Below are 26,871 nucleotides of genomic sequence, written 5' to 3'. Positions count from 1 at the left end.
CTTTCCATTAAGCTGGTCAGTGTACCATCCTTGTGGATGCTCTTTCCTCCAGTGGCTTGTGGAAGCCAAACATTCACAAACTACTACTTCAGTGTGATGCCACCCTCTCCTCCAAAGCAGCCTGCTCTGCAGCTCTGCCACCCTGGCTTTGCAAAGTACAAATGACTTCACATTTGCAAATGAAACTTACTGGTGGTTTTCACACAATGGCTATTTTGGCAAATTTTTCTTTTGCACAGACGGAATGGAAAGAGTTACAAATGCCACAATTGTTTTAGGGACACGGTCTGCACTTCTGTGCTTTGAAACAGATGTACCACACTTCTGTAGGGCCTTCACATACATGCTATTTTCTCACTCTTGTAATTTTTTAAAATTCATTCAAAATGAGAAATTCATGCCCTCCTTGCAGAAGAGGGAAAAAAAAAAAGGCACAAAGACTGGCCAACTGAAAGCATTTTAACAGTGCCTCACCACGTGGGTGACACAAATGTAGTCAATAAAATCTAGGACATATTCTTAATGCAGCAAGAATTTATACCAAGCCATAACCAGCCTGGTTGAAAGAACAGAGTACTTACTTTAAAATATTAACTGCCCCTCGCAGGCCTCCTTGCAGGAAACACATACTGGAAAATGAACATACGTTCACTGCAGGAAGGGTGTGAGTCAGGACCCCGCTCCCAGAGGGGAGTACCACAGAAGTCTACAGTATCATAGGACTCCCTGGCATGGCATCTGAGCCACAGGGCAGTGTGTAACTGGAAGCTGTTGCATGACACATGGTTGCTAAATCTGGCATGCAGATTACTTGGGAGGGCTTTGCTAGCCCTGCTCTTCACCTCACCAGCCGTCCCCAGGTCTGCACCCTTCACCTTGCAGCTATTGAGTAGAACAAGGATTTTTCCAAGTCATCCCAGGGCTGAACCAGAGACGCTGGTGACTGGCTCATGCTGGGAACCATGAGGAATGTGTAAACTAAGCTGGTGAGGCTGCCTTCAGCTCACATCCCTGTTATTCAGCTTTTAGTCCCCCTAGTTCATAGATTCATAGGGTAAGTGAGGTTGGACAAGACTTTGAGAGGTCATCTGGTGCAACACCCCACCACCAACACACACACTCAAAGCAAAATATGTGTGTGTGTGTATATACACACATACATATATAGCACCTTATATCTGTAATACCTTAAATATTCCCTTGGGGAAGCTGGAATTGCAATCTCATTCCTACTGCAACAGCATTTCTTAATTGGCCCAGTCTGACAGGTAGTAACAAAGCTGCTCAGTGTTCACATTTGGCATTGCAGTTTCTTTCCAAGGCACCAGCTGGCTGCATCACCCATGCCCATGCCTTTAACTTCACACCAGCTAAGAGGAGAAGAAGGTGGCAGAGGCTAGCAAATGTAGAAAGACAAAGAACCAGGGCCCTGCTGAAAACAATACAACCAAGTTCAGCTCGAGTATGAGTGCTGCAGTTTGCAAGCGTTTTGGGCTGGCATGGTTTTTTGCAAAGGCAACATCTGTGATCCCCTCCCCCCCCCCCCCCAAACATCCTCATTTCAATCACCAATTTATTTACATTAAACATTGGAACATAGCAACAGACACCTTTACTTCTGAAATCTATTTAAAAGCAAAGGACAGTAATCTGCAATTACAGCCACTCTCCCATCCAAGAACTCGGACCTTGTTACTCTGAATGCAGCTTCTCCCTGCTTGCTGCCCCACTTGCAGGTCTATTTCATGCAGCCTTAAAAAGCACTGAATTTAGCTGAATTTGCCAGACTATGATCCCAGCTGGTGCTACAACCTCGTGCTTGGAGTTCACTTACAGATATGAAACTTTGAAGGAGGAACTACTAAGCAAGGTCTGGAAATAGTGAGCGAGAGCTGGATGTTGGGCGGGACACCTCAGTCTTCTCTGAATGCCTAAGCGGGACATGAAAGTGTCACCCATTAAGCAGAGGGCATTGGTTTCTGGAATAAATTGCAGCTTATGCCTCCATCACCACCGCTGGGCTCATCAGCAGCTGAATTACGTATTTTAAAAGCTATGGAGTTAACCACAATTTTTGGTAAAACTCCAGAAGACCAAAAATATTTTCTTAGTGTTCAAAATTCATTTAAGATCCTATCCTAGTGCTCAATGCAGGTCTCTCCATCTCTTCACTTAACACTGAGACAGCAAAAATAAGTTGCCATGTTGTTTATTAAGAGCACATAATAAGAACTAGCGCATTTCTGCTGTACCTGCATTTTCTCCGTGCTGTCAGTTTCTGTCCCATCAGAAGAAAATACATAAATCACTATGCTCACACAAACATAGGAGAAGCACAAACTGAAAACTGTACAAAAAGTAAGAAACCATGTGGAGAACTGGTTTGCCAGAAATGATAAAATAAGTGTCTATCCAGCAACACATTTAAGAACAAATTCTTAAAGGTTTGTGTCACAGCTGAAAAAAAAAAAAAAATCCACAAAACCCCACATTTGTATGTACATGTCTGGGAAGTCATCACCTCGAAGAACAAGTACTGCATTGGTTAGTTACAGTAATTCAAGTGGTTAAATGGACTATCAAAAAACCCCCTGTTCATTAAAAATTTGGCACATTTAAACTATTGCAGGAATGTTAAAGCCAACTGATCCGTTAATTACTAGCTGCTCTGGCGAGGCAAATGAAAGCCAGAGGCTCCCCTTGGTGCTTCCAGGCACAGTAAGGAAACAGTGATACGCGCAGTTCCCAACTAGTGTAAATGGGTCTTGCACCGCTAAAACCAAGGAAGCTGTGCTGGTTCGTGCTAAATGAGAGCGTCTCATGCTCTGTGTGAGACAGGGCATTAGGGAAGAAAATTATTGTATCAAGCTGTGTCTTTTACCACCTAAATCCTGCAGCTGAAAGCTTCATGAGTCAAATGCGACAAGCTTACCAGAGGGGAAATAAAGCAGCAATAAATTCTGCTCTGTGAAGGTCAGTTATTGTTTGGCTCCAGTCTCACCTAAGGGCCTTTACCTGAAGTTTGCAAAGGTCACACACTGTGTGTAAGGCTGGATGCAGCAACCAAGTAGGGAAAAAAAATGAAAATGGCATGCATGGCAGGGTGCAACACTGAGGAGAGAGCAAAAAGACTTACCTGCAATACCTGCAAGCCATGTGTTTAACTGCACTTACCTCTACCAGTGAACATGGCTCCCAGAAAATTTTTTCCACAGAGCTTCTTTAAAGTGGTGAGGAAAAAAAGGGCACCAGTGTCCTGCAGCAGGAACTGCTGTCTCTCGTCCAAAAGGATGCTGGTGGCACTCCTCCACAGCTGGCTGTGCCTGGGCTCACCTGGGAGCTGGTCCTTTTTCTCACTCCTCCTTCCTATATCAGAAAAATAATAGAAAAGAAGAAAAAGTATCACAACTTTCTGCACCATTCACTTTTCCGTTCCTTATCAGGGCATTTCCCAACAAGGGAGAAGAGGAAGACGGCACCCTGCCAGGCACAGGGCTGTGGCACCTCGGCAAAGGCTGCTTGCCAGTGGTCATTCTGTCACACATGAATCCCTTTTATCAAAATGGCAAGTCTTGGTCCAACAATCATTATGGTCACTTTAAACACACCCTATTGCTTCTAGCAGTGTCTTATCATTTGGAATAGACCTTTTGCTGCCTACATTCCCAACCCGTAAAAGCTATACCTACAGTTTATTTGGCTCATTGTTCTTTTATCACCCCAATATACCACACTCAATGGTAAAAGTGACAGGCATTCAGCTGTAGTAAGATTTTCCTTTAGTTGGCTATAAACATTATTTCATTCTCTATTTTAAAAAAAATATATAAAAAAAAAGTTACAAAACTTACTTTCCTTGCAGTCAGCTGCTAGCTGCTCTCTTACTCGCAGCACATTTTCCAAACTCTGGACCAAATCCATATTTTTTTTAAAAGCCAGAAAAAACTATTTTAAAAAAGAATAAGTTTACTGCCAGTTAATATGTGATTGGCCAATTATTTTCCAGAAGCCCCATCAGAATGGGAAAAAAATTAATAAAAATGTCTATATAGAAGAGCCCATGAATGCCTCTGAAATGGAGCAGAAGTCCTTAAAGAATGTGCTGTTGCACCTTCCAAACTGAATCAAAAAAGAAGGAAGGTGGAGCAAAACAAAGTTTTCTTTAAATATTTCTTATTTTATTCTGCAACATATAGCAGAAAATCTGCTAAATCAATGGCTCTGGCAGCCTCCAGCCAATGCTTTGATAAAGCATGCTGGATTTCATGATATAATTTAACTTTGACTTGATTCCTTTTTGCATTAATCATAATATCTTCAAAGCTGAAATCTTTTCCTTTGCTGATGAGCCAAAAGATAATATGAAGCCAGGCACCTACTGCACTGCAGTCAGTAATTTCCATATCACCTTTCCCTAAAATTTTATGGCTTTACTATTTGCACCCCAGGTCTAAGGATCTCCTGCAGCAGGAATTCGCTCGCAGGCTTAGCAGGCTCAATCAGGGAGTGCAAAGCAGGAGGTACCAAAGACTGCTGTTTTCTTTGAGCTGGATATTCAACTGCCCTTGTACATAAACACACAGCCCAAAAGAAAGCAGCACTGTAGAGAAGACGCTGCAGAGACTCAGCAACGCTTCCATACTAAACAGGAGTGAAGAGGTGAGCAGGACTGTATGTAACATGCCAGCTGCCATCCCTGTTTGCAAAGCACCAGCGAAGCGAGCTGTTGTCTCTCGCGGTGGTGCAAGAGCAGTCTCTTGATACTTCGTCCAAAATCTCTGCAGCGCTACTATCACTGGACATGGTCCTTTGTATCTGCTCATGGAAGTAGTAAGGTTTTGTTTGTCCTAACAGCACCTCCCACCTCAAAAAACCCCAAACCCACATATATGAACTTACTACATATGAACTTGTCTATATTATACACAATATATATAAATAATAAATCTACATGTAGAGGTGTAAGTGGGCTGAAGAGCTATTTTGTGCAAAGATCACATTTTAGAGGGAACCAGACCACCCGAGATTCACTGGCAAAGGGTTACAGAGCATTTTAAGTGTATCCCAATATTATTCTTTGGAGGCAGGTGATAAAAACACTTGCATGTACATAAGCACGTTTCTTCACACTACCTGGCAGTGCACGTTATTCCTTACTCCCTTCTCCAGCTGAAGTTTACTAAATATCCTATTTTACCAGTGAGGAAATTCTCCGAGTCGCAGATATGCGCTCAAGGACAGGCAGCAGAGGCGGCAGGAACGGGACCCATGAGCTCTGCCCGCTGCAGCCATGGCAGGGCACAGGCCAGGGCCAGGCTATGGCAAAAGATGGGGGTCAGACTCCTGTGCTGCTTTGGGCGACTGTTTCTAGACACCGCCCCGCAGCCTGCTGCAACAAAGCACGGGCTTGCGAGCACGGCAAGAGGCACCCTCCTGGGTTTTGTCGTGCTTGGGTCGCAGCTGAAAAAAAGTTGCAGCATGTTGAATTAAAATAAAGAAGGCCAAAAGGTGGGAGAGCCAGAGGTGACCCAGCCAGTTGCTCAGTTTGAGGAGCAGACGGCCACCGTTCAGCCTCCCGCACGGTGCCAAGTGCACTGACTTTGAAGGACATGGGAATGTTACCAGAGGACCTTTTCCAGTGGAAATATCAAAGTTATTTCAAAACAGATACCCCTGAGGAGCATACTCCGTCCTCCCCAGTGCCTCCCAGAGCACACAGTCGAGCCAGCTACCAAGCAAGCATTAGAAAGGCAAGAGCAGCACCACCGATCCCTCTCCTCCTCTTCCAAGATGGCTGTTCGGAGCCAGGGGCTGGCACAAAGCCTCATCAAACCCCCCACGTTGTGTAACCCCAAGAGGCCTGACAACACCTCTGCCACGTTTCTTGCCTGGAGGAGATCAGTAATTATTTCTGGGAGGCCATGGAGGAGACCCTCCTCTCGTGCCTGCTGCTGTGAATTGCAGTGAACTCCACTAAGTTCCACCACAGCAAGTCCAGGTTTAGCTGTGCAACTATCTTTTTTTTTTTTTTTTTTTTTTTTGGCAGTAGAAGCTTCTGGAAGTCACTAAAAATAAGTTTGTTTGGGTTTTTTAACCTAATCCAAACACATTTGTGTCGTCTTTCAAGATGGCACTTCCCCCTTGTCCTGACTTGACAACAGATTTTTCAGTCATTAAGAATGCTCTGCATGCACAGAAATATCTCGGGTTATTTTTCCCATAATCAAAAGAAAACAAATCCCAGAGCAGCCCTGGCAGGCCGCTTCCGGCCAGCACCGCTGCCCTGCACAGAGACCCATCATGCTCGGCTGCTGCCTTCAGAGGGCAAACAAGAAAGTTTGCTTCAAGACAAAATTAGACACTGAAACAAACTGACTTCCCCCCCCGCCCCCCCCCCCCAAAAAAAAAACCAAAACCAAATTCTTGCCCAACTACTTTGCCATTAAACATATTCCAAGACAGTAATTTAGATGTATATGAGTGGCTTGGATTGTATAAGCCAGCATTTATGTTCTCTCCCCACTCCCCCCTGCCGTCAGCACCATTTGCTATATTCCTGGTGCTGCTGGAAGCTCGCATCACGCTGCTGGCACTGGTAAGCATTTGTGATACAGCTCCAACCACGCTATCAGCTACCAGGATGCCCTCTGCTATTGCCTGCTTGTTTTCACGTGCTTTCTGCTACAAGGCCCTTCCTGATTATGAAGGACTGGCATTTAGAAGGAACTGCAAAGTTATTTACCTCATTATCCTCCTTTAAATCCCTCCCTAATACCCTAATCTGCTGCGATATCTAAATTAATTTTGCCAATTAGAGCTGGTAGCACTCTATGGCTACCACCTGTACCCATCTATCCTGTCTTAAATTTGGACAGTACGTTTCTGAGGGCAAAAAGCTATTTTTTAATTACAAGGAAGACATTCTTGCAACTCTACAACTACAAGTTTACAAGTAAACACCAACAAATCTCTCAGTATTGCCAAAATCTTCTTGGCCTAATGTAATGGCAGTTCTGCTATAGGAAGTATTTTATGTCTAGCATCGAAAGCTGTCCTTAAAAAAAAAAAAAAAAAAAAACAAACAAACAAAAAAAAAACCACCCCACACCACTATCACAGCCATCCTTAGCATTACCATTCCTGCCACGGGTTTTACATTGCTAAGTATAAATTAAAGAGATTTCAGAAGCAGTCCACAATAATTTGCCCAATTAGTCTTTTGCTTTCCATTATAGATAACATTGTCAAGAAAATTGCTGGCAAATTTCTAGAATTGTTGACGAAAGCTTCTGAAATGCTTTGCATTCTTGTGATGGGGACCTTAGCAAGAGACCACTGTCAGCAGTCTTAGCCTGGGGTCTACAAGGTCAGATGAGTCACTGCAGCGTCTCCTTTTCACATCTGATCAAGTGTGCAAAAACCTGGGGACAAACGCTCCTGCACATTACTCTTATGTCCTGGGGATCTTCATTCAAGAGCATTCAGAGAAAGCAAGCATGAAACAAGGCTGCAAAGCGACATCATTTAAAAATGTAAGCAGAGTTACAAAAAAACATGTGGGGGCCTAAACCAACCTTTTGCTATCCACATACAGTACCCAGCACAATGGAGACCTAATGTATTATTGAGCCCCTAGACTTCATGGTTTAATAAACATTTTCATTTTAGCAGATCTGCTAATTCATTAGATGTCTTACCTTTTGCATTTACAGCAGCTTTGAGCACCCCAAGATCTTTAATCCTCAGCTAGGACTCTTCCCTTAAAAATACTTATCATCGTACTGGATGTGCCACCATGAGAATGCAAAATAAATGTTTCATGTCATCGTATTTTTCAATGGAGAGTTGCATGCACTACACTCCAGAGAGCTCTGGAAAAGAGGAAAATTACAGTAGCTCCGATCACTATAAAACATTCAGAAGGTGAAGCTCAAACACATAAAGGATCCCAATTGTGAAAGGTTCTTTCACTGCTATTAACTGCAAAGAAATAACCAGAGGCAGCACTGAGTATTGCCCAAACCCCCGCTGCATCAGGCTTTATACATATAGGATTGCACAAGCCACTACGCTAGGATTTTATATTCCCTTTTAAGCTGAAACCTAGTTCTTGGTTTTGTTCTTTGCTAATGAGAGGGGTGTCCTGGGCAGGGAAATGCACAGAGACTAGATCACGGCTGAGAGAAGAGCAAGGAGAGAAGACAGTACTGCAAGGGGGAAGGAAAACAACTGCCTGCCTTTCATTTGGAGACAAATTGCTTCTAAGGGCTGGGCTTCATGACAAAAACAACAGCCGAGCATGGCTCCCGAGGCAGTTCATTTGCCTTGGCAAAGCCACTTGGCCAGGGGGAGGCACAGCCGGGTCTTAGGACAAGTTAATCCTCTCCAAGCTTGGTCCCTCAGCAAGTCCTTCAGCAAAGCTTAGCGCAGCTCTGCACCCATCAGGGAACGTGAGGACCACCAGGAGTCAGGGACCTACCAACCACCCTGTGTCTCCTGGTGGTGTGGACATCCTCTGCCTAACCGTCCTCATGTCCCATGTGGAGCACGAAGTGGCCTCCAAGTAGCATGAGCGTTTGGAAAGATCAGGACCAGATATTACACACATAGACTCTCCCTTTAATGCTCAAATCCAAGCCTCTAAGCAAAAAGCAGCAGCAGCAACACCAGCCAACTGCAGTAATCACAGTCCAGTCACCAGAGTCACTTCTGTGGTGGGCTCCATGCCTACTTGGGCTCCACAGAGATGAAGGTGTCTGCAGCCAGGGACAAGCTTATAAAAATAAAATGCCTTTATTCGTTGATTTTCTAACTTTTTTTTTTTAAGTCATACTGAAGAAGAGGTGTGAAAAGGCAGAAGCTTTTCCATTTGAGAATGGCTCATTCCCCAACTTTTAAAATATTTGTGTACAGGATGCTGCAGAACTCCATACAGCCACCTAGTGCTGGAAAAAAAAATCACTTCCCCACTTCTGTGACTGTCCTCTGCAGTTCCGTACGTGTATTTGAGACTAAGTCTCCGGCAAGGAGGAACAAAAGCCAAGTCTCTGCAAAAGTCAAGACCGCGCACTTCCAGTTATGGGCAGCATCAAGTCTGAGAACAAAAAGGCCAATGAACTGCGCACACAGGAAACGGGCTTTTATCCCAATAAAGAAAAAAGAAAGACATCCCACAAAAGACATGGCTACTGACTGTGCATTCTCCAGTGGTTGTTATCTGTGGAATCTCTCCTCTGTGCTGCTGGGCTAAGCTGAGTAACAAGTAGATCTGCTTGTTTTTGAGGGTACTCGAGCTGCCCACCCCACTGCTGGCCCTCCCAGCTCTGGCTCTCCAAACATGTTGCTCTCTTCTCTTCCTAACAGAGGACTACCAAGATTTGCTTCAGTCAAATCCTTCTCATTTCTCAGCAATTCCTTGCCATCACAGGACCAAAACTGCCTGTCCTCATATCTAAGCACAGCTATAAAATAAAAGCGTAGCACGCTTCTTCCAAGTCACTTGCTCCTACGTTCACACCACCTCCTCCTGTGTGGTGGCACAGGCAATCGTGCAGCTGTGCAGTGGAACAGACCAGGGAACCAAACTGGGTTAAAACTGATGAGCAAAGAAAGAAAGAAAGAAAAAAAGAAAAAAAAGAAAAAAGAGAGAGGGGTTTGCGTTTGCGTTCAGCCAGATCGATTACCTGGTTCCTCCTGTTCACCGCATAGGTGAACAGATGCTTGTGCCAGCAGGAGACGGGGGGCAGCACCCGTGCAAGGTGGTGGCCTGATGTATTCAGCAGCTACAGCCCACACCACGGCCAGAAACAGCAACAGGAGTTTGCAATATGCCCTGCAATGCCTCCATTAGGGCATAACCCTGATTAAAAACAGGTCAGTTACTTAATACCTTTCTTTAAACTCATTATATTTCCATAGCTTTTAAACTGGTTGCCTGGAAGATGGCAGAGCTAAACCTGCTCAGGAAGCGTGCTGTTTGGATGTCAGTTTGGAATATCCAACTTTATTGGTTTTTTCCCTTAGAATTTAAAAATATTTTGCCATGCAGCTAGCTAACCAGGTCTTAGAGGGATATGGTTTCTTGTTCTCTTGCTTATAAGGGAAACTTGAAGCAAATTAAAATTATTCTGGCCTCGTACTAAAGGTCAGCGTTGTGGGGAAAGATGACTTGTTCGGAATTCAGTCAGGAAGTTTAACACAAATAATCCAGCTTGAAGTTCTGTGAGAACAAGTCCCAGCCAAAAAAATAAAAAAATGTGCTGATAGAACTAATTTAAGTACTAAATCTCTCCTTTCCAAGCATTTTTTCCACCGATAAACCCAGAGGCTTTTAAAGCTGCCGTGTGAACAACGATTTAGTTGAGGTGTGAAGGAGATGCTATTGGTACCTTCCCAGATAAAACCAGGCTTTTATCGGGAGACTTAAGCAGGAACGAGCAGGGGAAGGAACAAAAGGTATTGTTGTAAATTTCTGTGAAGATGGATGCACTATACAGAGTGTCACCATTACTTGCTGTAAAGCATTAGGCTGCCTCAAACTTTTTTAGCAAAATGTTCATGCCATAAAAAAGGGAGATAAAATCCAACAGCTTATTTGCAAATAACTAACTAATTCTTTGTTAGTAAAAGAAATGCCTTGCAGGTGTACAGATACCTTCCATATCTGTAAAGCAACATTTGTTCCTCTGAGGCTACATCATTAATTACATTTGAAAGTGTTCATGACTTAGAGAAAGTCCAGAAAGACTTTTAATATATTGTATTTGCACTAGAAACAGGTATTAAAAACCAGATATTTTAATGAATTTAAAAAAAAAAAAAGTAGATGCTCTACCTTCATGTCACTGCCAGCCTTGAAAGGATGACTTCAAAAAGAATTAGAGAAAAAGCATTTATGTTTTAGAGAATATGTATGGGTTTGTGTGTATTTAAATACCTATATACTAGTATTTTTTAATAAAGTCCACAGGGACACAATGGGTCAGGAGATCCCTCCCAAAACTCTGGAAATGAGAAGAACGTGAGTTGTCTATTCCTCGCAGGTTTATACCTCTTGTGGTTGGTCTGACTGAAGCCAGCAGGGCTATAAAAGCATCTGCATCCAAAGATTTAAATCCAGACTTGGCCAGACTGGTTTTGTTTTTCTGGCTGACCAAAAGCTGTTACCAAGAAATGAGCCTTTCAATCCCCTCTCGTCATTACAGAGCATTCGGTTCCACCAGTAAGTGCCTGCTCGCATTAAACAAGTTGTACCTGGGACTAGAGAAACATCAAAACCAACCAACCTGCAATCTTTCTGTAACAGTCAAATAGTACAGCAAGCGCGGAGTGCCACAGTCAGTGATGAACTGTCCTGCAGATAGGAAAAGCCATGAATTGACTAAGAAGCCTATGTAGTTCTTAAAAGAATTTCAGTGTGTTTCCAGAGCTGCTGAGCTGGAATAATAATAAATTCACTTTGAAAATCCACTAGTAAGCTTTAAATTCAGTTTCTATACCTGAATCTAACAGGACAACCTGCCAAATACTAGTAATAAAAAAGCCTTCGTGTTTTATGGACAAACATTTTGATAATTTTGCAGGAAGAGTTGCTGTGACCTACATTTCGCCAGCAAACATGTGCTTTGTGAACATTGGCACAGTGTTTTCAGCACAATTCAACGCTCAAGTCTTTCCAAAGAGGTTTCTCTGCTGCGTTACCTGCACACCCAATCTCATCCCGTCTGATCCTGCACGATCGTGACTCGCTGCTGCCCTCTTTATTCCAGTGTCGGCTCCAGTGCATGATAAATACGGCAACGCCAGGAATCTTTCTCCCACTCGGTGACTCAGTCTCCATTACTTGAGTATTTGTCCTCTCTTCTCAGCAAAAATAACCTGGAGAAAGTTACGCTTTATTCGGGGGGGGGGGGGGGGGGGGGAGAAAAAAAATCCCTGTAGTCCGGGGGGGGGGGAACCACAACAAAAAGCACAACTGACTCACTAAGTGCTCCCTTCCAACAAGCAACGTGATGTTTTGCCACCCAAGGTGTTGTAATCAGACCATTAAAATGTGGCTGTTCCCTTTCAGCTCTAAGGAAGCATCAGCAAATGGATAACATATCTATAGCCTCTCTCTTTCCGTCTGTCTCTGGGAGGCAGGTGCAGACTCAAGTAAGGTTCACAAAATGGATTCAGATGTGACCGATTTGTAAATTCCCAGGCAGCTATCCGGAGAAAGCTTACCGCTGCCAAAAATGTGCACTTTGGAACATCGCTGAATGTCTTCTGTGTTTACAGTAATGGTTTTGCTTCATTCAGTTCCTCAAGAGAAAGGATCAGAAGGACATTAGAGAAATATTAAATGTTATGGTGTTTAAATGAAAGTGCCAGCACCGGTGCTCTCGCTCCAGCTGGTTAGCAGGGAGACAGACCCACAAGTGCTCTCCCTAGGCAACTGTGGTGGCATTTTCCTAATGTATTTTGAACAGTTATTTCAGTGGGAAAACCCCCAAATCTCAATTTCCTAGATAAGGTTACATAATAAAGTATAACCACAAGCAATCCAGCTCTGCCTTGAATAGGAGAGACATTTTTAAAAATGGCTTTTGGAAGGTTAGTTCTCCTACACCATGTAAAGCACCAGCTTTGTATTAGTGATATGGAAATATTAATTTAATTCATGGTCAATTTATTTTTTGCCAGTTGACTTGCTTGGGATGTTTTTTCAGTTTGTCTTGTTTCTCAAACCAGTAAAAATGAACTGATTCACTGAAGTGTCATTTTCAATGATGAACATTAAAGACAAATGTTCCTTTTGGCCAAACCCAAAAAAGTTCCTACAACTCTGCTCTTCACTTGTAATAAAGAGTCAGACAGTCTATTATTTATTCTGTTTCATTATTTAGTCTACACAATATACTGAAAAATAAGAAACAGCAATGCTAACCCAAAGAGTAAAATTCACCCCAAATCTTAATTTATACATGTAATGCCAGCAAAGCCCTTTGGCACGACTGTAGCACAGCAGCAACCCCATTTTTATGCTCTGCAGGAAGAAAAGCTTTACCAACAAACCTGTTAAGCTTCAGCCAAATTTACTAATAAGAATACCTGTACGTTTTCTTGTTCTTTGCTTGTGTATAATATCCATGAAACAGAGAAATGTGTTATCAAAGATGTCTGAAATGGCACCGTATTGCTGAAAGACAATGACAGTGAACCAGATGCAGCAGAGTATTTTGGGTTTCCCCCAAAACCTCTTTCTCCAAAAAAGGGTATCAGGTAGAGTCCTAAAGTGTCAGCTTAACTTTAAGCCTATGAATCATGCCATAAGCAACCAGAACAACCACCATTTCCGAGCACCAAAGCCTGACAGTCATCCTCCAAGCAGCAGAGACGTTGGAAAGGCAATGGTGTTCAGAAGCAGCAGACAGTCAGGAGGCTTTTATAACTCATTACATCCTAAAGGCGGTCCCACAGCAAAGTACAGTAATGCAAAACAAGCAGAGTCTTGAATTAATGCTTGAATACTTTGATCACGATTCCCTTTGTATTTGTCAAACTCTCCTTATTCACCAAACGAGGGTGAAGCTCCCCATACAACTGGCAGCGAGCAGCTCTTGTGCAGCACCATCTCCCTCCCATTACTGCTGCCTCCAGTTAAACAACAATGTGACAGCAGTGACACAGAACAGCTGCCCCCAGAAAGTTTACTTTCGTGGGCTGTGAGAGCCTACCTTTTGTGACTCCCTGCACAATGTCACCTCTACCTTTCATGGTGCTCAGGGCTTTTAAAAGTCTCCAGAGCAGCAGTGGTGGCAAGCAAGGGGGAAATAGTAAACCTCCTAGCACCAGATCACTTTTGCAGTTTTGAGGGTAATTTTTGCCATCTTAGAGAACTAAAATAGATCAAAAGGCCTGTTTTCCCATGCCCCCCCTAAATTATTGACAAAGTTTCTTCCTGGTTGTGAATGCTTCATAGGGCTCATGAGTAGTAAACAAATCAATAAACAAACAAAGCCTAAGAAACACTCCCCCCTCCACATTCATTTTTTGCTGTAGCCTCAAGCTCTGAAGTGATACAAGAGAGGGAAAAGAAATTTGAATGGATACATAGAGGTCTATATAGCTACAGCATAAATATTTGAAAGTGTAACCCATGAGAATACTGACTGCATGCTCAAGAAGCCAGCTGCATGTAAAAAGATTTCAGTTGCTAAGTTAGACTCCAGATGAGGTTTTAAGAGCTTCAGGAATTTGTGCTCAGGTGCCTGCCTACTTTGTTTTCTAGATACTGTGTTCATTACCACTTTGTCATGCACACTTGAGCCAAATCAAATGGCCTTGCGCTAGCCATGGATACATTTCTGCAAGAGAGATGGACCAAGATGACCTGTGATGGGCGTCTGATGCAAGGGAAGCTTGCTTGCACCTCTCCTAGCACATTTGACCATCCTCAGGAGGAGCTCAGCCCTGTAACCATGCCTGTGGCAGTAACATGTCACACTGGTGCCAAATCCTGAGAGCCAGACCAGCTGGCACCACTGCTGCTCGCACACCTGGCTTTTCCTGAAGTTCCCTGCTGACAATTGTTATCATCTGCTCCTTTACAGGGATCCCCCCCAATCCCAGTCCTTCTCTTCCCTTCGGATATTTGCACGTTGTCCCTCCTGTAGGTAACCAGTGAGCACCACAGCTGGCCTCACCAGCAAGGTCAGTAATGATGAACCTCGTTTCCATCCAGGAGAGCCTCTCTATCTACACGCAAACCTTTGCTGACCTGAACTATGCATTTACTGTTTTCTTGCTTTGCTTGTAGGACAGCAATACAATAATATTGCCAAAACAGCAAAAGCTTATATTCTCTACTGTGACTTTTTGGAAATGGGACATTTCCGGTAATCCGGCAGAGCACTCTGGTTATATCCTGGAAAAAAAGTCTCCTACATCTCCCACCTGGTTGACTCTAAGGGTGCCGGTACAGACTGAATGTGCACATCATGGTTTACTGTGCAGTAATCATTGGTGTGCCCCTATCACAAGATAACTCAATACCCTATGACTGGGTGGAAAAGTCTGGAGACAAAATGGAAAGGTACAATCAGTTATTTCCAAATATGCTTCCTCCCATCGTTTTTTATTTGTTGCTGCATGCTTGACCTTCTGAAGTCTCACTGTAGAAATTGAAACTAGTACAGATGTTTTTGTGAAGTAAAAAAAAAAAGACTGTCAAAGAGAAGAGTCTAGGAAAAGTCACAAAGATATCCTGTTCACACATCAAAGCATCACTTGGCAAGTATTTGAAAGTGGGTAAATAATTTTTGAGCAGAAGCATAGCCGGTAATTTCAGCTACATGAATAGCTTCTTGCAGAAGCTAAGCCTTTCTATTTCCCAGTGTAAAAACAAAGACTTGCTGGAATCCAGGCAGCAATAAAGCTGTTGTGTCTATAGACTTATGCAGGTAACATTAAACACATACCTCTCACAAAGCAAAACACAGGTAACTTAGTGCTATCATCATCAGAGAACTGACTCACTCAGATACAGCATCATTTGTAATTACGCTAGCATTCAGCATAAGAAGCTGAATAGGTGAACAGCCTACAATTGCATAGTTACACTGGGAAAGAGAATGTATGGACAATATTTACACAGAGAACTCAAAAAGCCCTGCAGCTCTACAAGTAAGCATGTAAAATTTATATTCTGAAAGAATTAAAAAGACAAAGTAATAGCAATTCTTAGGAATGAAGCTAAGTATTGTATGAAGAGCAATAACAGCTCTTTCTCTTAGGGAAAAACCTCACATAACGTTGCAGGACATTTTGCCAAGGCTTGCACACATCCTGAAAAGACTTCTCTGCAATCTTATTATGGCTACATACAAGCTGACACCAAACCTCAGAACTGAAGAGTCAACAAAACGACAAAAAAAGATGAGAACCACATTTTGAAACTTGAGCCTCTCTCTAATTCTGTGCAGAACAAGTTTCCAAAGTTGAGATTTCCAAACTGAGTAAGGCTCAAAGTGCAGAAAGACATTTGTTTCCAAGTCTTTTTGTGGATACCACGGATGTCTGGCCTGCTGACATAGTTTAAAGTTTTGAAGGGAGACCGTGTCATACACAAGAGTGGGTTCCTGTCAGCTGAACGGATAGCTCATTCGTGCAGTGCTGCCTGAAGAGTGGGTGCAAGGACAATACTTAACACTTCTGCTCCTGCCTTCTCTCACTGTCTTTCTTTGAGCAATTTGCTTAATCCTCAGTAACCCATCCACAGAGCTGAAATAGCAATATCTATCTCCCAGTGGTATCACAAGAAATAATTTGTTGACGTCTGTAAGCTGTTCTGACTCTGTGGTGATGGACACCAGAGAAAGATTTAGAAACAGATGTCTGTGGAGAGAGAGGAAAAAAAACTGTGAATGTGTAAACATATAATATTTAGTACTTCTATAAATCCAACTCTGTATAACAGAGAACTTCTACTTAGTAAACATAACTAAAGGATAGTTTCTGAATGAATTGAACTATAACAGAAGGTCTATGTGATTTTTCCTTACAGAATTCAAACAGAAGGACTATACTTTCCATGATAGTATCCCCAGCAATGCTCGTGAGATAACCGAGAGGATGTTTTGCATTGGACATTTCTTCTCTCCTAAGAACATAGATGAGGTTAAAAGAAGAGAGCCAGTGAAGTTGACATAAGGACTGTACTTCAGCAAGCAAACTTTGTGTGAAGATTAACCAAGGTCAAGATCTTCTTCCCCATTAACAAAGACCCTCACATACCATGTGTGAGAATCACACGGCTGATACTTAAGGAGGAAGGATTTCTGGTATAAATCCATAAAGTTAGAATATTTTCAGCAAATGTCAGAAGTGAGACTCACAAGAAGTTTCTTTATGCGACAAAGGCTTGATCTGGGTTTCCACAGGACTGCTGGCCTTAGACACCAGCATATTCCTGCTGCTCCATTCCTAAATGTTAAGATTCAAAGAGTGGTGCCGCACTGAAGTCAAATGACACCACAATAACCTGCAAACTGGCTCTTCAACACCAGCAAAAAATAACGTTGCCCCACTTAAAACCCTAATCAAGACTTGAAAACTGGCTGGGTAACATGTGCATTTACTCTGACTTCCAAGGGAAGTACAATTTAAAAGTATTACAAGTCATTCATCTCAGTGAACCAAAAAAAAAAAGCAAATAATAAAAAAGTGCCTGGGGCAAGCACTTCTGAGCTGCTTATCTGGGACAGTTTTTAGTTACGGTTAGTCATTGGTACATTCTTGTTATCATCCCACACCACTTTTTACCTCAATTAAGGACAGCTAACAAAGTCTTGCAAGGCATAGTTGAGACAAATCACGAGGCTTTCTACAGTACAAAATTTGTTGCTATTATTTCACATCTATTTTCCTTACTGTTTTTCTTGCATTAATTCTTGCCCCTTTCATAGCTTCAGGTTCACTCTTTTGGAAACCAGTCTGTTCAGTAATCCCAATCTCATTCCCATTTCCCAAAAATGACAACAAAGCAGAACAAAAATCTCTTCCTTGACGTTTCCAATGGTGGAGACTGGAAGGAACACAAGGCTTGCAGGAGAGAAACGCACTTATACAGAGAGAGGGATGACCAAGATGCCTCCAACCAGAAGCTCCCAAAGAGCAGCTGAGCACTGTGCACTCCTACAGAGATCATGTCCAAAGAACATAGCCAGCTCCAGAGCTAATGAGTAGTTTGACTCAGTCCTAACCAGAACAGATCAAGGACAACAAGCCTCTTCTGTAGCAACTCTAAAGATCTGTATCTTGTACTCCTTTTTTCTTTTTCCCTAATGCCACACAGCACAAGGAACAGAAGTCCTACAAAGCACAGATATTTTCACAGAATCACAGAATCGTATAGGTTGGAAAAGACCTTTAAGATCATCAAGTCCAACCGTAAACCTAACACTACCAAGGCCACCACTACACCATGTCCCTAAGCACCTCATCCAAACATCTTTTAAATACCTCCAGGGATGGTGACTCAACCGCTTCCCTGGGCAGCCCGTTCCAATGCTTGATAACCCTTTCAGTGAAGTAAAATTTCCTAATATCCAGTCTAAACCTCCCCTGGTGCAACTTGAGGCCATTTCCTCTCGTCCTATCACTTGTTACCTGGGAGAAGAGACCGACCCCCACCTCTCTACAACCTCCTTTCAGGTAGTTGTAGAGAGCAATAAGGTCTCCCTCAGCCTCCTTTTCTCCAGGCTAAACAACCCCAGTTCCCTCAGCCGCTCCTCATAAGACTTCTGCTCTAGACCCTTCACCAGCTTCGTTGCCCTTCTCTGGACACGCTATTTTGGCACAATTCCTCTGAACAAACAGGAATGGCCATCAAAACACACCAAAGAGTAGATGTTGGGGACTTCATTGGGATGTGGGATCCCCATGTTCAAGACTCGTCTTGCCAAACTCCAGTGACCTGGAGTGAAAAACTCTGCTTTGTCTCAGACATAGCGGGTACTTGTTTTCTCATGTCCCAAGTGCAAGCAATCTTTCTCCTCCCAGTGCTTCCTCCCGTCTCACTTACCCCAGAGATGTTCCTGTAAAGTGATACATTTCAATTACATTTCGTTCAGCCCAAAATAGTCTGACAATCTCTAATCTTAGCATTTATCTGCTCTCCTTACTCCCTGTGGTCACATCAATTTGAATTGTCCTGTGTGAAAAGTTATTGTCTTGGATACAAAAGCGCAGAGCGGAATATTTATAATACTTAGGAGACTAGCAAATTTTTGTGTTGCTGAACATGGAGAATCACTAGATAAAATCCACATGCACAAGCAAAACTGGGGCAAAAATCTTAGTTTTAAGGTTAGGAAGAGCCTTTTACCATGGACCTTGAAATGAACTATCGGTAACCTTTGGATCAGTGCATTGGGTGTATTCCTTGCACAAGGGACATTGCCTATCACAGACTGACCATGCATTTAGTACATTTAATACTTTCATTCATTAAAAAAAAAAAAAGTATATTGTGTTTAAAAAACTGGTAAACACACCCCCTCCATATTTTCCTAAAGTATACTTATTAAGATTATATTATCTTGCACCAAAACTAGGTGACACTTTAAAAGTCTTTTATGCAAATTTCACATTTACATAGCCATTTCTCAGGTATTGATATGACTGAGCCAAAACACTGAAATCACCAAGATACAAATATTAGTAATGAGATAATATTACATTTTGCAAACAGAGAAACATAACAAATGGTGACATTTACTGCAGGAGTGTTTGAATACAAGTTTTCCAAACGGCAAAACATGAAATCACCTTGCATTCAAAATACAGCTGTTCTGCTATTAAGTAGGAAATAGAGTTTTTAAACTAAAATCCTGTTAAACATGTAGGGAAAATTTTGGCAAGACAGATTGTTTTCCATCATTAGATGACATTTTGAAAGCTGTTTCCTAGCAGAACATTTCATTGCAAATATTTTGGACACTTTCATCTGACTTTAAAGTCAACTGAGATCAGTGCTTGCATCTCTTACAGTTACAAGATAAATAGCAGATTTCTGAAGATAAAAATAGCTCTCCTTTCCAAGGCAAAACCAGGTTTTCAGAGGGAAAAGTGCTAAAATAGGTCACAGGAGTAGATGCATCTTTTTCTTTTCTTTTAAAGAAATACGTTCTTCACATAGTTACAGTTGCACAGTGGTTTAATTTAATGTCCAAGATCTCATTTAAATAAAAAAACTTAACTTCTAGAACATTAAAAAAGAATACTCTCTATATTTAAGTGTCTGGTGGACAGGCAATATCCACTGCCCAATTTAATTTCTATGAACCTACGGTTAGGACTTTATTATCCTTGAACACCTGAAGCAGTGCAGCACATTCCCTTCCTTGGGGACATATTGATGCTTCACAAAAAGAAGAGAACGCAACATGTTTATACTGCAATATCATGTACTCTCATACAGTGTGTTTCTTGCCTGGCATTACATTATTTGGGATGGTTGCACAGAGAAACCCACTCTGCCCCTTAGAAGCTCAGATGTCTCAGAGATGAGATTCATCTCCAAGGTAAGAGTAGGCTACTGGCCACAGACTGCTTTGATAAATGAGAAATCAACAGCAGCAGCAGGTAATTGTAACAAAGGGCTCTATCACCCCCATTAGAAACAAACCAACCAACCAACCAACCCACCCCAAACCCGCTTAAACACATTGTGTTTGTATGACCTCAAGGCATGAGACAAGCTGCTCTTCCAGGGGTGGGAACCCTCATGTGCAAGGGGGAAAGAAGCAGCTACTTCCTTGCTGACACTCAGGGCACGATGCAGGATTGTCCTCACCGTCGTGGGCTTCAACCACAAAAATCCCACCTGAGTAACTCCAAAGTAAAAAACAGACTCAGAGCTTTCAGCAAAGCATTAGAGAGTCCTCAAAAACATGAAATATATTCCTCGGTCAGTGCTATAAGAATACAGTCATCTTTCCAAAAAATTCACTGAATTTATCAAAGACTTTCCTAGGATCACAGATAAATATCTTTTTGCAAGTTCAAATGGAATGACTTTGGAATGACTGCCTTTTCTACTAGTTATGCCCCATTCTAAAATTAGAAAAAAAAAAAGTTATAAAAATTAGGCTGATCCAGAGAAAACAAAAAGGGGGAAAAAACATCCCAGTAATTATTTTATTCCTCTCACATCTTAGAGTATTTTTATTAGCCTTTCTAGTACAGGTCTTAAAGGGGTTTGTTTCAGATGTCAGGACATGCAATGCCACCACTAAGCAAGCACTAAGCAAGAACTGCACTCAAATTACTAGGAGACCACAGACAGTGACATTTTCTTGGTGTTTTGGGGAATGGGCAGATCAGTCCCTCCCTTTGGAAGGGAATACCCACATTCAGAACAATACCACTGGTAGCTGGAAAACATACATGCTTCTTAAGGCTTTCCAAGTGACACATCAAAATAGATAATACAACACACAGGGGAGTAATTCACAGATTGTTTACTGGATTCAGGTGTCCTGGATATTGCCAAATTGCACAGGAAGATTCAGCTGTATTGTGAAGGGTGGCAAGGTTAGGTCTAAGACTTCATATGAAATAGGCGATGTTTCAGGTGCCTCCAGCCAGTGGCTGTGCTGAGGTGAGCAGGGCGGAACGCTTCGCCCAGAACTTGGATGAAATGAGGAAGGTGAAAAAGAAAAGAAACTGGAGACGATGCTCTGTATGATACTGGGGGATCACATCGCTGTGGACGTAGGTGGCATAGTATCACAGCCTGCCCGGTCTCAAAGGTAAGCACTTGGGCCAGTTTTCAAATAAGACCAAGTAAGCGGGACTTTCTTCATCCAGAAAATTAAACAGGGGAAAACTTTACAGTTCACTCTAAAGATCAGACCAAGTAAGCATATCACAGCCCAAACCATCCATCTTTGGAGATGCACCACAAGTTTATTCCAATTCTTATAGACATTATGAGGGCCATATGCTGCCAGATCAATGGAGCAGAGGATCCCTGTTCCTGGGCTACATGACTGAGGCTGCTGAGAACGGCACACCACACCCCATGCTCTTCTGGCTGCGAAATGCATCTATTCAGATGGGAAGAGATGTTTCTGCGACACCTCATTCTCCTGGCATGCTGCACATGGAATTAACAACAACAACAAAAGGAGTGGGACATTTCTCTGTGGTTTACAAAACAAACAGAAAAAAAAAAAACCAAGAAATCTATGACTAATATGATATAGTGAAAAAAGAAAAATCACACAAACATCTCTGTTTCCATGACAAGGTTTATATATAGCAAGATGGTAAACAAGAAGAGCTGCTGTGTTCAAAGTGGATCACACTGACTGTGGAAAGACAGCTTTAGTTTACAGTATGCGAATATAAATGAAACCTGTTTCTAGACGTATAGAAGCATTATTGACAATCTGCAGCTAACATTTATCTCCACCTATATCTCCAAGAGGTTAGTTCAAACCAAAAAGTGTATGATATGCGATATTCACCTTTATAACCACTGATGGGTTTTGAATTCTGAGAGTTCTTGGGATCAAAGTCACTTGAAGGAGCTGGGAGGGCAACATCAGAGCACTCCCTGCCTCCTCCTCCACATGTGCTTTTCCAGACACCAGAGCTAATAATCACTGGAAAGCAGATTTTAAGGCACGTGCTCATACACTGGGGATCACAACACCAGGTGTGGCCATGGAGGACCTATTAGAGCCTAACAGGAATTCAGTTTAAGCTGATATTTTTGTTAATATTTGTGCTTATGCTAAATTACAGCTCAAAGAGTAGAATTGCAGTCACAAGTTTGGGAGCTTCTTGGGAAGACAATGATGGCACCATTCCCATTTGGTACTAGATGCGACTTCAGCGTTCAGTATTGAAAATGTGTCCAACGAAACAAACAAAACGCTCACTCAAAACCCACCACAAACATAAAGACGTTAGTCACTACATCCTAATGCACTGAAAAAAAACCCCAAACATCAACCATAACCATCTTAAAAAAACCCAACACAACAACCCACAGAAAGAGAAAGCACATTGATTAAAGTATTTGCTATTAATTATCCACGGTGGAACATGATATAAAAAGATTCATCTCAACCTACCAGGCAACATTACTCATGTCTGCATGGCTGTAGCAAAAAGAAAGATAACCTTATCTGCAAGCTATTTGTAGATATCAAAGATTTACCAGGAAGCAACATGAGAGTTTCCATAATTCATAGTTATCTTGTTGGATTTGGGGGTGGGGGAGCTTGGAGGGTGAGAAGAAAAAGACAAAAGAGATCATGTTAGTTTTCAGCTATAGTTGGATGGTAGCAGACTAATGTAGAAAAGGAGACTTACATACACCTTGCAGTATTTATGAACAGCTGGGCCCAAATATGCTTCCTTATGCAAACAGGTACTCGAGTATGTAAATCAGCACTTAAACAGATCTCCATGTGTACAAACATTTCCCCACGAAAGCTGCTCATTTCTTAAGCCAAATCTGCTCCCATTCAAACCTATGTCACAATTTCTTTTGACTTGGGAGGAAGCAAGAATAGAAACCCAGCCTCTGCAAAAACATTCTCAAGGTTGTTTGGGGTTTGTTTTCTTTTTTTTTTTTTTTTTTAACAGAATTACATATGGGACTGTCCATCAACTTGAAGATCATTCAGCAATTGGAATGGATTTATGGGAAGTTATTTCTACAACCTTTTCTCAACACAAGGTCAGTAAAGTTTTCACAAGCGGTTATTTCCTGCAAACTGTACTCAGACTTACATTGCTGATGCACCCAAAGGCCCCAGAAGTTTTGTCTACAGATTCAGAAAACTGAGAATCCTTTGCATTTGGGATGCATTCACATTTTCATTCCAGAGGACAGATTGTTATCTTTTTACTGTAAGAAACATCAGATATTCTACTTCTGTAAGGAGTCCGACAGAATTCTGGTGTGCCAAACATACTGAAGCCCAAGAAGATAAAACCTATTTATTAATCACAGCTAGCTTTGGTTAAGCTCTGCACACGGATATAAACTTGTTTCTTCGTTCCTTTTCCTACAAGTTTTCTTTACTTTTTCAATCAACCAACACGGTTTTATTGGTGACTAAAAAGCATCCAGGAAAAGCAATCCATAAAACACAACAATGCAGTATGTTTCCCATGGCTACTCAAGCTATTAAAAGGTTAGTTCAAGTCTGTAGGCAGTGAAATCATACCACCATTATCATCGCCTTGTGGGAGCAATAGTTCTGGGTGGTCTGTAACACTACAACTCCTGGCCTCCTAGACAGTATGACGATGTTGTCAAGAAGAGCCTATCTAGGAGTGTAACTAGGCTGAGGCTTTTTGACCTCATAGATAAATAGGTTTTGTTGAGAGCTGTTCTATTATTTTTCAGATTAGCTTGGACTTGCATTTGGTTCATTCTCTGCCACGGGGGTGGGGGGAGAGAGAGAGAGAGAGGCCTTGAGATAGCCAATAAATGTTTATCCAGCTGCGGTAGCTTGATTCTTAAAAGTATAACTGTCAACATCTCTGCTCCCTCATGCAAATCTAAATTTGTAAACAATCCTAATAATTCCTCCTCACTGTTGTTCATTTTAGTTGTACATTCCTGACTGAACAGCTACAGTACTTGAAGCAAGGAGAGCAATGCTAGTCAATCCAGTGCTGACTGCAGTGGAAAAAAAATGTTATACTAAAACCATGGGCTCCCAGAACAGACTGTTCAATGCTAATTTTAAATCTCAAAAAAGTGCCAGTCTGACATCAGAGTGGGGTATTTTTTCATATTTTTAAATAATCAAGAGCAACTGTGTTGCTTTTTCTTTTAAAAAACCATTTGATTCAGCTCCTGTTCCCTTGTGTAAATAGCCTTAGAACATTTATCAGGTTTTTTTTAAACTCTGTAAACAGAATTGCACTTTGCAGGCATTTTCCTACCACCATAATTCATAAAATAAAATTTCTTTATCTAAATTGTCCAGAGTTTGTTTTTCCCAGCTATACTATGCTGGAGCAGAGGGCCAGTAAGTCTGCTTACAAAGGATATCCACTCAGTTCTTTGTATCATGAGAAGCTGAATGTTACATTTTTTTCCTTTTTCATTAAAAAAAAAAAAAAAATCCTGGAAGACATGATACACCATCACTGAAGACGTTTCATTCCAGTCACAGTAAAGAGCTCTTTCCAGCATTTATGTAGTTTCAACAAAGGCTTGATATTGCAAGTATTTATGCACAGGCTTAATGGGGAATAGCTTGAAGAAATTAATGAGCCTAATGATCTGCCAAGACCAGTCTTGCACATAAACATTTGTAGCACAAGGGACTAATAGCCTCAAAATTATAGCGATAATTCTCTTTAAATGTAACTTTTAAAAGATCTTGTTAAGATGTTAAGACAAATAGTTCTTTGCGCAGCAAAATAAAGTATTATTTCTCATAGATTTTATGTCTCAAGACTTACATCCTAGGAGGATTCTCTAATGAATACAGCTTTTCCCTCAGAAAAAGTCAAAGTTCCTTTCCACTTTCTCCCCAACTATTTTCACAACACTTTAAGAACAACCAAATTTGGTTAGAAGTTCACCCAAATTTCAGAATTTATATGGGGACTGATAAAGCAATGGCATAAACCCTGTTTCTGGCATGATTTCTTTAGGAAAAGACTTAACAATGCCATGGAAATCTAAAAAAAAAAAAAAAAACCACCAACAAAAAAAAGAACTCATAACACCTGTGCTAGACCATATCAAACCCACAGCTGTAAAAGATGTGTCTAGTTTGTACATATTGAACTGGCAGATTATATCCTAAAAAGCATGTGTAAGCACAAGGAGTCAGTCCAGACTTCATTCTGCGCTTCCTATCTATGGTTTTAGCTCTCAGCTTTGACACAGCCTTTATAGTACTTCCTAAATGCAAAGGCTGAACTATGCATTTCCTCACCCTTGTTCAGCTTGCCAGCAACTGAAATGAATGCCATACACAACCCCACAGCTTTGATATTACTCCATATTTCACACGGAACCTGCATTCAAACAGGCATTTGAATGAAGAGCTCTGCTCTGTGTCAGGCTACCTTCGGTTCCCAGTGGTAGGTGGAAACCTGAAATATAGATCCCTGTCCTCATTTGCCCCACCATTTCTTTCTCTCTTCTGAGATGTGCTGATGAGGCAGTTTTATTAATTTAATTCTTCGTCCTCCTGCCACCCCTTATCATCATAGCTTGGACTCTTCCAGATTTTCTCTGGAGAAAACACAGGTTTTGGTCAATCCAGCTGCTAAGCAGTCCCTATTGCTATCTCTAGAGCCCTAGAGGTCCTACACGCTCAGATGGCTTCTCATACCTCATCCCATCATAGACACAATGACATCGTATGGCCACAAGTTGTTCTACATGCTGGTATTCCCCAAATTTGCCATCTCAATAAAATTGCACAATCTTAACAGTAAATACCATAATCACAGAGATGCCAGAATTAGCACACGTCACTACTGAGGGTCACATCTCCTCTTTCCCTTGTAAATGACTAAGGACCTACTGTGCACCAGGTACTGAAACTCAGTCCCGATTCTCTAGATGCATGAAGCTGAGGAATTAGAAATAAGTCTTCTGGGAAGCAGAGGAGGGGTATTACATCCTCCTCCTGTACTCAATGGGCTGTCCTTCAGCATTCAGTGATATTAATGGTGGAACATGATACGAAAAAGAATCACCAGGTAATGTTTCCAGGTAACATTACTCATGTCTGCATGACTCTAACAAGGGCAGCATACATGTTTGAGGGTCAGTTTTGGCACATAGATGTTGCCCTTGTGATCTGACCCCCTTTCCACATTTGCAGAACGTGAAGCCCCACGAAGCAGCTGCTGAAGGACTCCACAGGAGAGGAAGGGATGGTATTACAGAAGTTACAACTTCTCCAATTCCAAGTCTTTCAGAAAAGAACCTGAAGCTGATCTGTTTACTCAGATATACAAATCTGGACGATCCATTCTGCCAAGTAGTATTTTAATCGCCCATTCTTGTCCCTGAATTTCCTTATTGTCGATACAAATATGAAAAGGAATTGAAATGAGTCATACTGTGTGAAGCTTTGAAATGATTACGTCCTGTTGCATCTTCATACTCTGTTGATCAGGCCTAATTTCCTGGCAGTATTTGTCACTATTCATCTGGCAAAACTCACTCATGGCACACTATTTAAGTAATTTTTATAAGACCTCATCAGCGATGCTTACAACACTGGCTTTGGCTGTACTTTGTAAATGCAGAGTAGCACATACAGCTTTATAGAAAGGCATTAAAAAAGGCAGAGTCTTGAAACACAGATTAAGCACATCGTCATT

The 26,871-nt window shown here is 41.8% G+C and overlaps 1 long non-coding RNA gene across 1 annotated transcript in view; it reads right to left on the bottom strand.

Moving 5' to 3' along the window:
* The window catches only part of LOC142413997 (uncharacterized), a 55,605-nt gene that overhangs the window by 15,835 nt on the left and 12,899 nt on the right, over positions 1 to 26,871 (bottom strand). The window contains exon 2 of the long non-coding RNA XR_012776955.1: positions 3,175 to 3,366. This is a non-coding gene — a long non-coding RNA (uncharacterized LOC142413997). The remainder of the gene's footprint in view (positions 1 to 3,174; positions 3,367 to 26,871) is intronic.

The sequence above is a fragment of the Mycteria americana genome, chromosome 8, assembly GCF_035582795.1.
Source record: "Mycteria americana isolate JAX WOST 10 ecotype Jacksonville Zoo and Gardens chromosome 8, USCA_MyAme_1.0, whole genome shotgun sequence".
NCBI classification, from domain to species: Eukaryota; Metazoa; Chordata; class Aves; order Ciconiiformes; family Ciconiidae; genus Mycteria; species Mycteria americana.
This window is presented reverse-complemented; position numbering and strand designations above follow the sequence as displayed.